Below are 17,039 nucleotides of genomic sequence, written 5' to 3'. Positions count from 1 at the left end.
GCATGCAGGTTATTTTATATTCATTAAATAAAGGAATATTACAGTTTATAATAAGTTTTAAAATCTCATTAAGACAAGATTATCAGAAAGTTGAATGAAAGAATGAATTATTTTGATTTGTACTAGAATTCAGTTTGAATTGTTTCTCCTCCCATTGATATGAGTTGTTGATATTTTATTTTTTTACCTATTTTATCTTAATTTCTTTGACATTATAAATTAAGTGAGAAAAAAACACACATTTGCTGAAATTTTAAAGTACACAGAGTAAAAGCTGAAATTCCTTCTTCAATACTGCCCCTTAATCTTACTCTCCTCTCTATAGGTAAACTTAGGTATTGTTACCTCTTTTTAATATCCCCAGCAAGATTTTGTAGTTTCCCTCTTTGTTACTCAGCGATTGATCAATAGATTAAGTGATTCAACAGTTATTTATTGAACACCTAATTAGTGCCACACACTATGCTGGAGACACAGGATGAATAAGAAAAAATATGGTCTTCATGATGCTCAGAGTGGATGGGAGGACAACAAATGAGTATGCAAATAATCAGTAATTTCAGACATTAATACTCAGAAGAAAATAAACAAGGGAATGAAATACTGGCTGGAGGAAGCCACTCTGGACATGGCGTGTTAGTCTTGTTCCTCTGAGAAACAGACACCAAGTTGAGAACTAAAAGAGGTTTATTGGTTATTGGGGAAAATGCCTGTGAGAGAAAATGTAGGTTGAGGCAGAAGAGGCTGAGAGACCACTGACGGTCAGGACAGAGAAGATGGTAGGTTGGACTAGGGTGGGAACAGTGGTATGGCAGATGGATTTAAGGTCTATCTGTTCATAATTATATCTACTAGACTATACATATTATGCTCTGATTTTTTTCAATAAAAATATACGTTTGACAGATCATTCCATGTCAGTTATATAAATCTGTTGCTTTCTTTTTAAAAGAAAAGATTTATTGGGGTGCCTGGGTGGCTCGGTTGGTTAAAGGTCTGCCTTTGGCTTGGGTCATGATCCCAGGGTCCTGGGATCGAGTCCCGCCTTGGGCTCCCTGCTCAGTGGGGAGTCTGCCTCTCCCTCTGCCTGCCTCTCCCTCTGCTTGCCACTCCCCCGGCTTGTGCTCTCTCTCCCTCCTTCTCTCTCTCTCTCTCTCTCTCTCTCTCTGGCAAATAAATAAATAAAAATCTGTAAAGAATTTTTTTAAAAAATTTTAAAAAGATTTATTTATTTATTTGAGAGAGAGAGTGCATGAGAGCAGGGGTGGGTTGGGGAGAGGGGCAGAGGGAGAGAGAAACCCAAGCGGACTCCGTGCTGAGCATGGAGACCACCATGAGCTCAATCTCATGACCCTGAGATCACAACCTTAGAGCTGAAACCAAGAGTCTGATGCTCAACCAACTGCACCACCCAGGTGCCCCTGTTGCTTTCTTTTTTAACCAACATGTAATATTCTAAACCAGATTTGATTTACCTATTTTCCTTTACTGGACATATAGGTAAATACATGTTTTCCTCTTTCTTGATGCTACAGTGAATATTCTTGTAGGCGCCTCACTGTGAAGAGTGGAAATATTATTCAGAATGGACTTAAAGTGGAATTACTGTGCATACTTTAAAATTGAATAGGCTTTGGCAATTATTCTCCTAAAAGATGGTACTAATATATACTCCAATGAGGAGCATATGAGATGGAACTTTGTTTCATATTTTGCTAATATTGGATATTATCAATCTTTAATGTTTTTCAAACTGAGGAGGAAACAATTGTTTTTAGATGGGTGGTATCAAGGAAAAGAGAAGTCAATTTTGTTGCATTTAAGGACCATCACAGCATCTGCCCATCCTTTCTACTGGTCAGATTAGATAAACCAAATATTTAGTGTATTCACTTCCTAGGACTGTCATAACAAATTGCCACAAACTTGTAGCTTAAAAGTACAGAAATTAATTATCTCACAGTTCTGGAAACCAGAAATCTAAAATCATGGCGCTGGCAGAGCCACACACCCTCTGGCTCTGAGGGAGAATCCATTCTATGTCCCCACTTGCATCCCGTGACTGTCAGAATTGCATGATATTTCTTGGCTTGTTGGTTGCATCACACTAATTTCTGATTGTTTGTTCACACTGCTTTTTTCTCTGTGTGTGTCAAAACTCCCTCTACCTCTCTCTTATAAGGATACATGTTACTGCATTTAGAACCCACCCCAATAATCCAGGATACCCTCAAGATACTTAAGTTAATCAGATATTTTCCCATATAATGTAATATTTAAAGGTTTTGGGGATTAAGATATTGACATACCTTTTGGAAGGCATACAGTTCAGCTCGTTGAAATTAATGAACTCACATTTCCTCTCCTGTTAGGATCACTACATGAAAGCCAGTGGTAGAGGGAGTAGAATTCAGGATTCAACAGATTCCCTGATTATCAATAAAGTCTGACTACTGACTTTGGTCATTTCTATTTTCTTGTATATAAATTATCTGTTTAAAGCCTCTGCCCCTTATTCTCCTGAGATGTTAGTCTGCTTTTTTCTTTTATTTATTGGTAATTTGTGTAAATTTTTTATATTGTTTGTTTTTTGAGTTGTGAGTTCTTTATATAATTTGGATATCAACCCTTTATCAGATAAGTGATTTGCAAATATTTTCTCCCATTCCTTTTCATTTTGTTGATGGTTTTCCTTGCTGTGCAGAAGTTTTATTTTGCCAAGACTGATGTCAAAGAGGTTACCCACTCTGTTTTCTTTTTTCTAGGCATTTTATGGTTTTAGATCTTATATTTTAGTCTTTAATCCATTTTGAGTTGATTTTTGTGTATGGTGTAAGATAGAGATCCAATTTCTTTTGCATATGGCTGCCCAGTTTTCCCAACAACAATTATTGAAGTGACCATCTTTTTCCTATTATATATTTTTGGCTCCAATGCCATAAATTAATTGACCATATATGCATGGGTTTATTTCTGGGCTCTCTATTCTATTCCATTGATCTCTGCATCTGTTTTTATGCAAATACCATACCATTTTGATTACTGTAGCTTTATAATACAATTTGAAATCAGGAAACATGATGCCTCCATCTATGTTCTTCTTTCTCAAGATTGCTTTGGCTTTTTGGAGTTTTTTGTGTCTCCATACAAGTTTTAAGATTTTTTTGTCCTATTTCTGTGAAAACTGCCATTGGAATTTTGATAGGGATTGCACTGAATCTGTAGACTACTTTGAGTAGTATGGATATTTTGGCACTATTAATTCCTCCAATCCATGAGCATGAAATATCTTTTCAATTTTTGCGACCTCTTCAATTTCTTTCATCAATTTCGATAGTTCAATAGTTCAATCCCATCAATAGTTTTCAGCATAAGATCTTTCACCTTCTTGATTAGGTTTATTCCTAAGTATTTTATTATTTTGATGCAATTATAAATGGGATTGTTCTCCTAATTTCTCTTCCTGATAGTTCATTATTGGTGTATAAGATGCAGCTGACTTTTGTATATTGATTTTGTATCCTGTGATTCAACTGAATTTGTTTATTTGTTCTAGCCATATTTTGGTGGAGTCTTTAACATTTTTCATGCATGGTATTATGCCATCTGCAAATAGAGACATTTACTTCTTCCATTTTGATTTGAATGCATTTTATTTCTTTTTTTCTTACCAAATTTCTCTGGCTAGGACTTCCAGGACTATACAAATGGAAGTGGTGAGGGTGGGCATCTTTGCCTTGCTCCTGATCTTAGAGAAAAAGCTTTCAGCTTTTTACCATTGCGTATGATGTTAGCTGTGGGTTTGTCATATACAGACTTTCTTATGTTGAGGTACATTCCCTCTATATCCACTTTGTTGAGAGTTTTTATCATGAGTGGATGTTGAATTTTGTCAAATACTTTTTTCTGCACCTATTAAGACAGTCATGTGATTTTTATCCTTCATTTTTTTGTGACCTTTTTTTTTAAAAAAGATTTTATTTATTTATTTGACAGAGAGAGACACAGCGAGAGAGGGAACACAAGCAGGGGGAGAGGGAGAAGCAAGGAGCCTGATGCGGGGCTCGATCCCAGGACCCTGGGATCATGACCTGAGCCGAAGGCAGATGCTTAAGGACTGAGCCACCCAGGCGCCCCTACCCTTCATTTTGTTAATGTGGTGTATCACATTGATTTGCAGATGTTGAACCATCTTGTATTTCTGGAATAAATCCCAGTTAATTATAGTGAATGGTCTTTTTAATATATTGTTGAATTCAGTTGGTTAATATTCTGTTGAGGATGTTTGCATCTACGCTCTTCAGGCATATTGGCCTGTAGTTTCCTTTTCTTGTAATGTCCTTGTCTGGGTTTTAATATCATGGTAATTCTGGCCTCATAAGGTGAATTTAGAAGTGTTCCTTTATGCTTCATTAAGTATTCAATCATTAAAACCTTTTAAAGAAGTTTTAAAATCTTCACTTTATTTATGAGTAAACTGGAACTTAGAGCAATTTAATAACTTGCCTAAGAGCAAACTCAACCCTGGGTCGATTATAGACTCTCTTCTGTTCCATTGAATATTTTCATTTTAAATAGTCCATCCCTCAAAATACTAGTTTCCAATACTGAATTTTAGAAAAAAAAAGGATTTCTCTTAAATAATAAAATAGACCATTGAAAGCATTTACTCCAATGGTAAAGGAAAACAGTAAGCTATTATTTTAACACGGATACAATGTAGACAATAAGTATAGGGATGGAAATAGGGTTTGGGTATGAGGCTTGAGGGAGGTACTGGATAGTACACTGGTAAGCACATAAACTGAACATAAGACTCATAATGTTGATTGCATCTTTCTAATTAGGCTCACTTATAGCCCTGTAAATGTACTATTAGACATGCTTTCATTTAGATGAAAAAATAAAACAGCAAAAATTATTTTCTACATAGGAAGTATAAAATACAAAACACCTGCACAAACAGACATAAACATTTAAGCACACATTTAAACAAAGAAAATTAGTTTCTTTTCAGATTGTGTGTTTGAATTAAAATGACTTCTCAGGTCTCATCATATAAACATATTATGATACCTCAAGCAATAATCAGGTAAACCAAAGTACATAATTCATGATAAGAGATAATGGTCATTTCAATCTGATTTTCGTTAGATTTTAGTTAGGAGAAGGATGGCTTTATTTTTTGTCGGCTTTCTTCTTTTTGGTGGGGGAACTGACAATGGAAATTGATGTTGCAATGGATATTTGAATGTCAGAGTCCACAGCCAACTTGTATGATACAAGCAACACAGTAGGCAGACCATCTGGGCTTACTGCCATTATCCTGCAAACCGGCTAGGCATGAGTGATCCTCTGAAGCCTAATTCCAGTGCACCCTGGTTTGCCTGTTGCAAAGCACTTCATTTGCCAGTATTTTGGAGCAGGTGCAAAGCCACTCCGGGAGTTTCCTGCTGAGTTTTATGCAAATGGCTGGCTTAACTGGACTGTGGGCTCAGATTTCCTACTGACTAAGTACTGAGACTGGGCATAATTTGCTTATTATTTCCCTCTCAACTAAATTCATTTTCTTTCTACAGTTTCTTTCAGCTTTTTTGTCCAAATTATACCTTGTTAGTATCTAGTACAATGTTTCTCAAGTGAAAAAAATGAGAGTATGATCATAGTTAGTAGCAAATTATCAATTAAAGGAATCTGTAGACCAATGCATAAGGAGTCATAGTTGTGTGAAATAATTTTTGATCCAAGAGTCATTTGGATGACTCTAGATAGGTCACTCTACCTCTCTGGGCTCTTCTGCCTACCTTATGGATCTTGCACAAGAATCAGCTGAGTTGCTATGTGAGAATGCATTAAAATATATATAAAATATTCTACCACTATATTAGGTGACCATGAGAGAGATTGTGAGCGAGATCATTAGTGAGGAGCTTTAAGAAGGGCAAGATAAAGTGGGCCCCACCTTGAGTTTCCCATTCCTACATCAGTGAACTTGTTTGGATGATAAAATAAAGGACATGATAATGGTTTCTGGCAGAGTGTTACTTACCCACAGTTACTTGATTACTTACCCACAGTCCTTTTCCTCTATATCTTAGGCAAAAGAAGCAGCTAGCGTAAAGACTCTAAAGTAAAATAGTGATTACCAGTATAGATGGGTGAGGGAGTAGATCAGGACAGGAGACTAAGGATGGGCCATACTATACAGGGGTTTTGGCTGTGGTATAGCATAGCACACACTGTAGGTTGCCTACCCAAAATCCACCCTCACCTCCTCTCTTTATTGTTGATAGGATTCTGATTTTTATACTCAGATGAGATGACCTCACTTCCTCTCTAGACCCAGGGATTGAAGTCTCATTAGTCTAAGACAGTCATAGTCATTCGTGATGGGTCATTCGGTGAATGGGCAAGTGATCCAACACGAGCCAATGTGATATAAGGCAATGTCTCCAAGGAAACTTCTCAAGTGATTTTCTTCTGTGATATAAAAGACACTTATTGAGGAAAAACTCTCTGCCTTTGGACAATATCATGTAAGCTTCACATAAATTTAGAAACAAGAGAATTGCAGAGAAGCTAACATAGAGCCCTGAAGTTGCTAAGCTACTGAATTAACTAACCCTGGAAACACTCTGTATCCATTCATCTTGTTTTATGGTATAATAACATGTCTATATTGTTTAATCTGTGAAATGGGCCTAGACAAAGTGCCATGCCATAATCCTTGCATTCTTAACTGAGAAATTATTGTAGAAAGGGGAGTCGCTACAGGCCCACATTATGTACCTTACCTCTAAATGGGAGTAATTCCAATATTAGATTATAAATCAAATTATGTCAATTATTTGCCAAAGGCATTTCAGTAGCTCTCCACTGTTCTCAATATAAAAGTCCTTGCTAAGCATTTTATGAGCTGGCCCCTTCCTAACACATCAGTTTCATCTTATGCAAATATTCTTTCACAGCCTGCCCTGTTGCCGTAATAAAATTCTTTCAGTTATTGTAAGTCTCATGGAAATTATATTGCCCCAGGAAATTCATATTGCATGGAATACTCTTTCCCTCTACCTATGGCTGGATGATAATTATGCATTCTTCACATATTAGCTGAAACACTCCTTTCAAGAAACCTTCCCAGATCACTTAAATGAGGTTACTTGCCCTTGCAATATGCTCTAGTAGCAACTTTACTTACTTTATGATAGTAAAACCTATTTTAATGTAATTGCTTGCCTGATTGTCTATCTTCCCAACTAGGCTATATGTTCCATTAGGGCAGCAACAATGTTGGTCATGCTCACCATTCTATATTCTTCACAGTTTCTAGAGTATAAAAAAATGCTCAAGAAACATATTTGAGTAATTAAAAAATAAAATATCTACAAATATAATGTTCTGCTCCAGGAATGAGAAAGGTTGATGGGTAAGAGTAACAAGCATATCATCTCCTTTGAGAAAAGCAGTGCTTGCACATTATGGAAATAAATCTGAAAGGAACATAGAACTCATCAAAGGAATTGTTAGAACTAATAAGGGGATGAAAGAAAGGTTGCTAATTTTCAGAGGATCCTACAAAATATAGAACATTTTTATACCAGAAATAAGCAAGTAGATAATATAATTTAAATAAAATATTATTACAATAATAATAAAAGCAGTATTTAGGAATTAAAACTATTTTGAAAAAAAACTCTCTGACAAAAGCTTCAAAACAGTAATAAAGGACATAGAAAATGATCTAAATTTTAAAAAGGAGGTAATTCATGGTCTTGGATGGGATGGCTTGATATTATAAGGATCACAATATCTATAAATTGATCTAAAAATTGAAGGAAATACTCTTCACAATTTCAGCTGGATTTTTGTTTTTTGAGGAACATGATAAACAAGGCAAAATTTATATGGAGGATAAAGATTTTCATCTCAATCTTTAAAATTAAGGCTAATGATGGGGCGCCTGGGTGGTTCAGTCATTAAGCATCTTCCTTCAGCTCAGGTCATTATCCCAGGGCCCTGGGATCAAGCCCCGCATCAGGCTCCCTGCTCAGCGGGAAGCCTGCTTCTCCCTCTGCTGTGTTCCCTCTCTCACTGTGTTTCTCTCTGTCAAATAAATAAATAAAATCTTTTAAAAAAATAAAATTAAGGCTAATGAAAGAAGACATGCCAAAAACCTGTGTGGTATTGACCAAAGGGGGAAAAGACACCAGTGGAGAAGAATTGAACACTCTGAGGCAGGCTAATGTGATATGAAGTGATGTGGTGTGTGTGTGTGTGTGTGTGTGTGTGTGTGTGTGTGTGTGCGCACAAACTTAAAGGGAACACTATGAATCAGTGGAGAAAAGATGTATTTTTTTAATAGATGGTTTTGGAAAAACTTGCTCATTAAACTAATGAAATTAAATTTATGTTTCACATGTAACATAAAGGTGCATCTATTAAAGATCTTAATATTAAAGTTAACTGTGTATTTAACAGAAAAAATATCTTAAATAATATCTTTGTGACCTAGTAGCAGGGAAGATCTTCTTAAATACAACCTCAAAAGTGTAAATTATAAGGCAAAAAATTTGATAAAGTTGTTTGATTCAAAATTAAGGATTTCTAGACAGTATATACAAAATTAAAGGATAGCTGAACATATTCACATAAAACATATACTTTAACCAGTAATAAGCAACAGTAAGAATTATGAGTGATGATAAAAAAGAATAAATATATACAAATAACTTGAAAAAGGTTTTGACTGGACCAATAATGAGTATTTACAATAAACTGAGATGTATAATTAACTCCTCCTCTGTACTTCTGTCAGGAGAAAGAGAGAGAGAGAGAGAAATGAGCATTAGTAAGATTTATCTTCAAAATAACCTTTTTACATTATCTAGGTTAGTAAAGCTTGCAGCAAGAAAACAGCCTAAATGGAGACTCGTATTATATTTTCAAAGCAATAATAAATGTTTCAGTATCAAAATAATTTTTTCATCAAAATTGCACTCATTGATTAATTAGTCTTCACAGTATTTAACTCATTTTGAGATAGCAGTTAGTAAATGATAATTTTAATTTCTAATGTTTTTCAGACAAGGATATGGTATGAAAAAACTTGAGAGGCATGGGCCTAGGAATTACAGTCAGGAGTGTTACTACCCCTGCTGCTCACTGGTGTGACCTTCGCTTTATAATCTCCCTTCCCTAGGTCTGTTTTATCATATCAAACATAAAGAGTTTGTACTAAAGTGGTAGTATCTTCACCCAACCCTCTCCCTCCACCCTGGCCAAAATTAATCCTAACACCAAGGTTAAGCATAGGCATGTATAGTTTTCAAAGATCCTCAGATAATACTGATGTGCAGTGGGGTATGGGCACCATTACATAAGATGATCCAAGGCTGAATAATATTCAACCCTCGACAACTCTCTGAAATACGTCATTTTATCTTTTGTGTTGTTGGTGTGTTCACAGGGGGTGGAAGGAATCTGGGAAAATCTTCAAATGAAACCAAAGCTTATTGTACAGTCCAGTCATGAAGCTTAAAGGTTTATTTGACTGACAGTATATTTAAAGATCAGCAAAATGCCCAAGGCACGCTCAGTCACTTGGACCTGTGAAACTGCCGTTGCTTTTGTCCTCTCTTTCACTTGGCTCGAGTGTGTGTGCGGTGAAGGACAGATTGGCTGTCAACCTCCATAAATTTTACTAGTAGATCCTGAGGTTGACCGTGATAACTTGGTCCAAAAGAAATAAGTGAAGTTGAATGGGAGAAACCCTATTTTTTTTTTCCAAGTTAGAAAACAGTTCCAAAGAACTCCTAGCCAATGTTTGGTTCTTATTCAGACTTCATGGGTAATGTAATTTAGCTTGGATAATGGCAATTACTGAGAGTAACAGCACACTCCATGTTGGCTCAATTAGTGAATTTCCTATGCAGCGTGAAGTAAATCACATTGTCAGTTCTCACCCTGATTCTTTCTCCAAAACACAAAACAAACAGCAGTGTTTAAGGAGTGTTTTACAGCAATTTGGTATTAGGTGATATTAGGACAGGAGAAAAATAAAGACTTTGGAGTATTAAAAATGAGCTTTACTCCTAGAATGCCAACAGTTATTGTACGGCACATGTGATAAATTTAGCAATTGTTTTTTATTTGTCAGAGGAGGTACAGGCATACCTCAGAATTAGTGTGGGTTCAATTCCAGACCATTGCAATAAACGACAAATATTGTGACAAAGTGAGTCAAATGACTTTTTTGTTTTCTAGTGCATATAAAAGTTATGTTTACACTATACCATAGTCTATTAAGTGTGCAATAGCATTATGTCTAAAAAACAATGCACATACCTTAATTAAAAAAAATCTTATTGCTAAAAAAATTGCCAACCATCATCTGAGCTTTCAGTGAGTTATAATCACTGATCACAGATCACTTTATCAAATATAATACTAATGAAAAAATTTGAAATATTGTGAGAATTACCAAAAGGTGACAGAGACACAAAGTGAGCAAATGTTGTTGGAAAAAAATGGTGCTTATAGGCTTGCTTGATGCAAGGTTGCCACAAACCTTCAATTTGTGAAAAACATAGTATCTGTAAAACGCAAAATGAGCTATGACTGCATTTATGAAATAGAAGCAGCCAATCACCAGAGAAAATGGGACATATTGTTTCTGAAGGAACCACCAGCCTTCTTAGTCATAATTTGCCCAGAAGCTATTATTTTCTTTTTTTCTTTTTAAAAAAGATTTATTTATTTGAGAGAGAGAGAGACTGTATAAGTGAGAGGAGGGGCAGAGGGAGCGAATTTCAAGCAGACTTCCTGCTGGGCGGGAAGCCTGCCACAGGGCTCGATCAGGACCCATGAGATCATGACCTGAGCTGAAATCACAAGCCAGACACTTAACCAACTGAGCCACCCAGGTGTCCCAGAAGCTATTATTTTCTATTAAAAAGAAAGTGGTGAGAGAATTGTCAGAGAAAAAAATATTTATATAAGATAAAATTGTTATTTACAATACTTTGTGATCTGATGAAAAAAGGAGATCTTAAGGAAGTTCCTTAGGTTGCTAACCATAATGATGAGTGTGAAAATGTAAGATGAGAGAAGCTGAGCAAAATCTAAATGGATATGCATAACAAGAAGAAAACAAAATTTGGGGAGAAAAGAAACTTCAAGAAGGGTTTTTAGCGAACAAAATAGGGCTGTTAAATATGACTTTTCCTATGGGCTCAGAGTTTCAGCAAAGACTTGAAAGTTAAGAGAACAACAAAATAGGGGTTAAGTTAGCCTCACATGCTTAATTAAGTAAGATGGTACACTCAAACATCCTAAGATATTGTGAAATGATTATATCTTTAAAATTGGCCTGCCAACAGAAAGCACCCATTGCCAAGTTATATGAAGGAAGGCAAAAAACGCATTTTTGAAAAAGACTAAAGGCACATAAGTTTTGGCTTAATAAGCCTATGATACAGATTAGAGAGAGACATGGGGAAAGTGTACAGAGATTCACCTCCACCAATGATGGTGCAAAGGTACACATTTACCATGTAACAGTTGTGGGTCCTCTGGGAGTAAACTGGGTCATCTTGAAATGGGTTCTGCTCAAGAGGACCGTCAGCATAGTTGGTGAACCCCAAAATATATATTGCATCAGACAGTAGGATCTGGATGAAAAGTAGTCATAAAGAATCAGTGAGGAAATGTATCAGCCATAACTCAAAACTGTCTTAAGAGCTCCTCAGTGGAGGAATCCACAAGAACCAACAAATGTGTCTCAATACAAGAAAAGATTAGCACTTGAAATGTAGGTGCATACGAGGGGTAACAGACACAGATTACAGTGGCATTAGTCATGTCTCATTTTCAGTAATGGCAGTGTTAGCTATAGGACTAACACTACCATCAGTAACAAATATGAGCTCTGGAATATGAATATTTAAAGACCACAAGCATATTAAATGAGGTCTACTATTTTCTGCTTTAAGTTTTATTACTGTGGCAAATTATACAGAACTAAGTTTACCATATAAACCATTTTAAGGTGAACAGTTCAGTGACATTTAGCAAATTCATAATGTTGTGCAACAATAACCACTATCTAGTTCCAGAACATTTTCATCACCCCAAAAGGAAGCCCCTTATCCATTAAGTAGTTGTTCTCCATTTCCCCATCTCCCCAGCTACCGGTTACTACAAATCTGTTTTTTGTTTTTTAGGAATTTGCCGATACTGATATTTCAGATAAATGGATTCATAAGCAACCTTTGTGTCTAGCTTCTTTCACACAGTGTTTCCATGGCTCTTCTATGTTATAGCATGTATCAGAATTCCATTCCTTATTCTTTTTATGATATACTAAGTTTTATTTATCCATTCATCAGTTGTTGGACATTTGGAGTGTTTCCACCTTCTAGCTACTATGAATAGTGTAACTATATAACATGTTTGTACAAATATTGATTTGAGTATCTGCTTTCAATTCCACTGAGTGTATAATGGGCCATATGGTAATTTTGTTAATTTTTTGAGGAACCACCAAACTTTATCACAGCAACTATGCCAATATACATTCCTACCGCCAATTCCTCTAGATCCTCATCAACATTTATTATTTTCTGTGGTTTTGATTATACACATTCTAGTGGGTATGAAGTGGTATATCATTGTGATTTTGATTTGCATTTCCCTAATGACTAATAATGTTGAGCATCTTTTCACATGCTTGTTATCCACTTGTATATCATCTTTGGAGAAATGTCTATTCATGTCCTTTGCTCATTTTGTAAATTGAGTTGTCTTTTTGTTGTTGAGTTGCGTTACATATAGATATTTACTCTCTTGAAAGTGTCATTTGATGCATAAAGGTTTAATTTTGATAAAGTCTAATTCATCTATTTTTTTTCCTTTTGTTGCTTGTGGTTCGGCGATCATATCTAAGGAAACATTTTCAAGTCCAAATCAAGAAGATTTATCCCTATGTCTTCTTGCAAGAATTGTGTAGTTTTAACTCTTACATTTAGATATTTGATCCATGTTGAGTTAGTTTTTGTACAAGATGTGAAGTAAGGTTTAAAAGGCTTTTGAATGGGTCTATCTAGTTGTTCCAGCACTGTTTGTTGAAAGGACCATACTTCCCCCATCGGATGGTCTTGGCAACCTCGTCAGAAATCAATTGCTTATTGATGGATGGATTTATTTTCAGATTTTCAATTCTATTTCATTGGTCTATAGGTCTGTCTTTATGCCAGTACTACCTTGGTTTAATTACTGTAGCTTTGTTGTATATTTTGAAGCCAGGACATGCCTTCAACTTTGTTCTTTTTCAAGATTAATTTAGCTAGCTGGGGTCCCTAGTAATTCCATATGAATTTTAGGATCAGCTTTTCTATTTCTGTAAAAAGACCATCTGCATTTCATAGGGATTACACTGAATCTGTAAGTTACTTTGAGAAGTATAGTCATTCTCACAGCATTTAGTTTTTCAACCCATGAACGTGGAATGTCTTCCCATTTATTTAGATCTTTAAAATTTTTCCAACAATGATTTATGGTTTTAAGTGAACATGTCTTTCACTTCCATGGTTAAATTTAATTTTACGCATTTTAATCTTATGGATTCTATTATAAATGGAATGTTTTCTTAATTTTTTTTCAGACTGCCCGTTGCTACTATATAAAAATACAACTGATTTTTGCATATCTTGTGTTCTGAGATTTTGTTGAATTCAATTATTGGTTCTAATAGTTTATTGTGGATTCTTTAGGATTTACTATACATAAGATCATGTCATCTGCAAATAGAGACAGTTTTACTACTTTTCCAGTTTGGATGCCTTTTATTTCTTTTTGCTGCTTAATTCCTCTGTCTAGAACTTCAGTACAGTATTGAATAGAAGTGATGAAAGTGTGCATTTTTGTTTTGTTCCCGATCTGAGGTGGAAAGCTTTCAATCTTTCACCATTGAATATGATGTTAGATGTGTTTTTTTTTCCATTACTATCTGTATTGTGTTGAGAAAGCTTACTTTTATTCTTAGATTGTTGAGTGTTTTTATTATGAAAGGGTGTTGGATTTTGGCAGATGCTTTCCGGAGTCAATCAAGATGATTATGTATTTTTTTCCTTCATTGTGTTAATGCAGTGATTACATTTGATCAATTTTCATATATTGAACCACCTTTGCATTCCTGGCAAAAATTCCACTTGGTCATTATGAATAATCTCTTGGATATGCTCTAGATTCAGTTTGCTAGTATTTTGTTGAGGATTTTTGCATCTACATACATAAAGAATATGTTCTACATTTCCTTTTCATGTCTTTGCCTGGCTTTGTTATCAGAGTAATATTGGCCTCATAGAATGTTATAAATTGTTCCCTCCTCTTCTAAATTTTGAAAGAGTTTGAGAATGATTGGTACTCCTCTTTTCCCCTCAGCTTTATAAACATATAATTAACAAATATAACTTGTATATATTTAAAGTGTGCAATGAGGGGGACTGACTGGGTCAGTGGGTAAAGCACGTTTCTCTTGATCTTGGGGTTGTGAGTTCGAGCCCCATGTTGGGTTATAGAGATTACTTGAAGTGTGTAATGAAATGTTTTGTTATATGTATATACATTGTGAAATGATTACCACAATCAAGCTAACTAACATTTCCATCATCTCATGTAGTTACCTTTGTGTGTGTGTGTGTGTGTGTGTGTGTGTGTGTGTGTGTGTGAGTCTGTGTGGTGAGAATACATAAACTCTATCCTCTTAGCAAATTTCAAGTCTGCAATACAGTATTATTAATTATAGTCACGATGCTGTATATTGGATCTCCATAACTCTTATACTTCTCTAAATGTTTGGTAGAATTAACCAGTGCAGCTATCTGCTCTTGGACTTGTGAGATTTTTTATTTCTCTTATGAACTCTTTACTTTTTATAGGTCTATTCAGATTTTTCTTTCTTCTTGATGCATTTGGTAGTTTGAGTGTTTCTAGAAATTTGTCCATTTCATTTAGGTTATCTTGTTTTCTGGCATACAATTGTTCATAGTTTTCTTTTATAATGCTTTTTTTTATTTCAGTAAGTTTAGGTATTAATGCCCTCACGTTCATTTCTGATTTTAATAGTTTGAGACTTCTTGGTTTTTCTTTAGTCTAACTAAAGTTTTTCAACTTTATTGCTTTTTCAAAGGATAAACTTTTGATTTCACTAATTGTATTGATTTTTTCTATTGTTTATTTTATCAGTGTTCCAGTATTTAGTATTTCCTAGGTGAAATTTACTTCTAACTGGCCTTTTTCCATGTATGCAATTCTTAGTTTGCATTGAAAATGAAGGATATAGGTCCAGCAGAGTGCAACAGTGTTGCTAATTAAAGCTTCCAGAGCATTTGAAAATTGATGGGAAGAATTCTGGGATGGAGGGACCCACAGATGGAGGTGACCCAAAATTTATATACAAATTATCCTTATATACTTTGCCAACACTGTACACATAGGGTGAGGCTCCAAGCAGCCCTGTAGAAAAGCAACTTCTGGAAAGGCACAAGGAACTGAGTAGATATTTTTGTAGTTGCCAATAGTTGGAGAAACATAGTTACGAATTCAAGTCTTGCTAATTTAGGGGAGTTTGATAAACAGCCAGGGTTTCCATTAGAAACTCAGAAAGGCTTACGCTTTGCCATATCCCAGGACTATGTACTATGCCTAACAAAGAAGGGCAAAACTAAATTAGTCCTGCCCTAGAAAGCCAGAAACCAAGTATTCAGATGATCAACATGATGTGCTAGTAATTTTACTCCCTACTATGACAAAATTTCATATTCTTTGGGGAAAATAACAGAATCCACCAGTCAAAAAGAACAAATACCCTGCAATTCTCAGTATATAAGCAAAATACCTGTACATGTAAAGCAGCAGGAAAATTTGACACATCCCCCTCCAAACAAGATAATGGAGAATGAAATCAGATACACAGATAACCCAGATGTTGAAATTGGTAGACAAGGGCATTAAAATAGCCATTATAAATATACTAATGTATTTGTAAGAAAATGTGAACATAAAAAACAAGATGATGAGTTGCAAAGTGATATGGAGTCTTCAAATAGAAGCAAATGGAAATCTGAGAACTGAAAAATATAAAATCTGAAATTAAAAAAATCATTAGATGTAATTAATAGATTTTACAATGCAGAAGAAAGGATCAGGGAAGTTGAAAGCAGTAAAATTAACCCAACTGAAGCACTGAGAGGAAGAAAATGAATGGAGCCTCAATAATTTGTAGGACAGTCTTACATGGTCTACCATACAATGAGGAAAAGACAGAAGAGGATGGAAAAGGTGTTTGAAAAATGATGGCTGAAAAGTAATTGAAAAAATCACCCCCAGATCCAAAAAGCTGAGCAAACTCTAGGCAGCATAAATGCCAAGAATGCTGCATTAAGCAAATCATAATGAAGCTGCTGTAATAGGAAGATAAAGGGAAAATGTTTAGCAGCTAGGACAAAAAAAGACACAATACATAGAGGGGAACAGTGATAAGAAGAGTATCTGACTTTTCTTCATTAACGGTAGACAACAGAAGACAACATCTTTAATGTGAAAAAAAAAAGTTAACCTGTGTCTTAATCTCCTATTGCTGTTGTAACAAATTATCACAAATTTCGCGGCTAAGAGAGGTGGGTAGGGGAATGGGGTAATTGGGTGATGAGCATTAAGTAGGGCATGTGACGTGATGAACACTGGGTGTTATATGCAACTGATAGATTATTGAACACTGCATTTGAAATTAATGACGCTAATTGAATTTAAATAAAAAATAAATAAAAAAACAAATTTGGAGTCCATCATCTCTCATGGTTAGAACAGACTGAGGGTTCTAGAGGGGAGGGGGGTGGGGGGATGGGTTAGCCTGGTGATGGGTATTAAGGAGGGCACGTTCTGCGTGGAGCACTGGGTGTTATAGGAAAACAATGAATCGTGGAGCACTACATCAAAAACTAATGATGTAATGTATGGTGATTAACATAACAATAAAAAAT

The sequence above is a fragment of the Callorhinus ursinus genome, unplaced genomic scaffold, assembly GCF_003265705.2.
Source record: "Callorhinus ursinus isolate GAN/ISIS: 27379988/994484 unplaced genomic scaffold, GSC_fseal_2.0 scaffold65, whole genome shotgun sequence".
In the NCBI taxonomy this organism is placed as follows: Eukaryota; Metazoa; Chordata; class Mammalia; order Carnivora; family Otariidae; genus Callorhinus; species Callorhinus ursinus.
Note: the sequence above shows the minus strand (reverse complement) of the source record.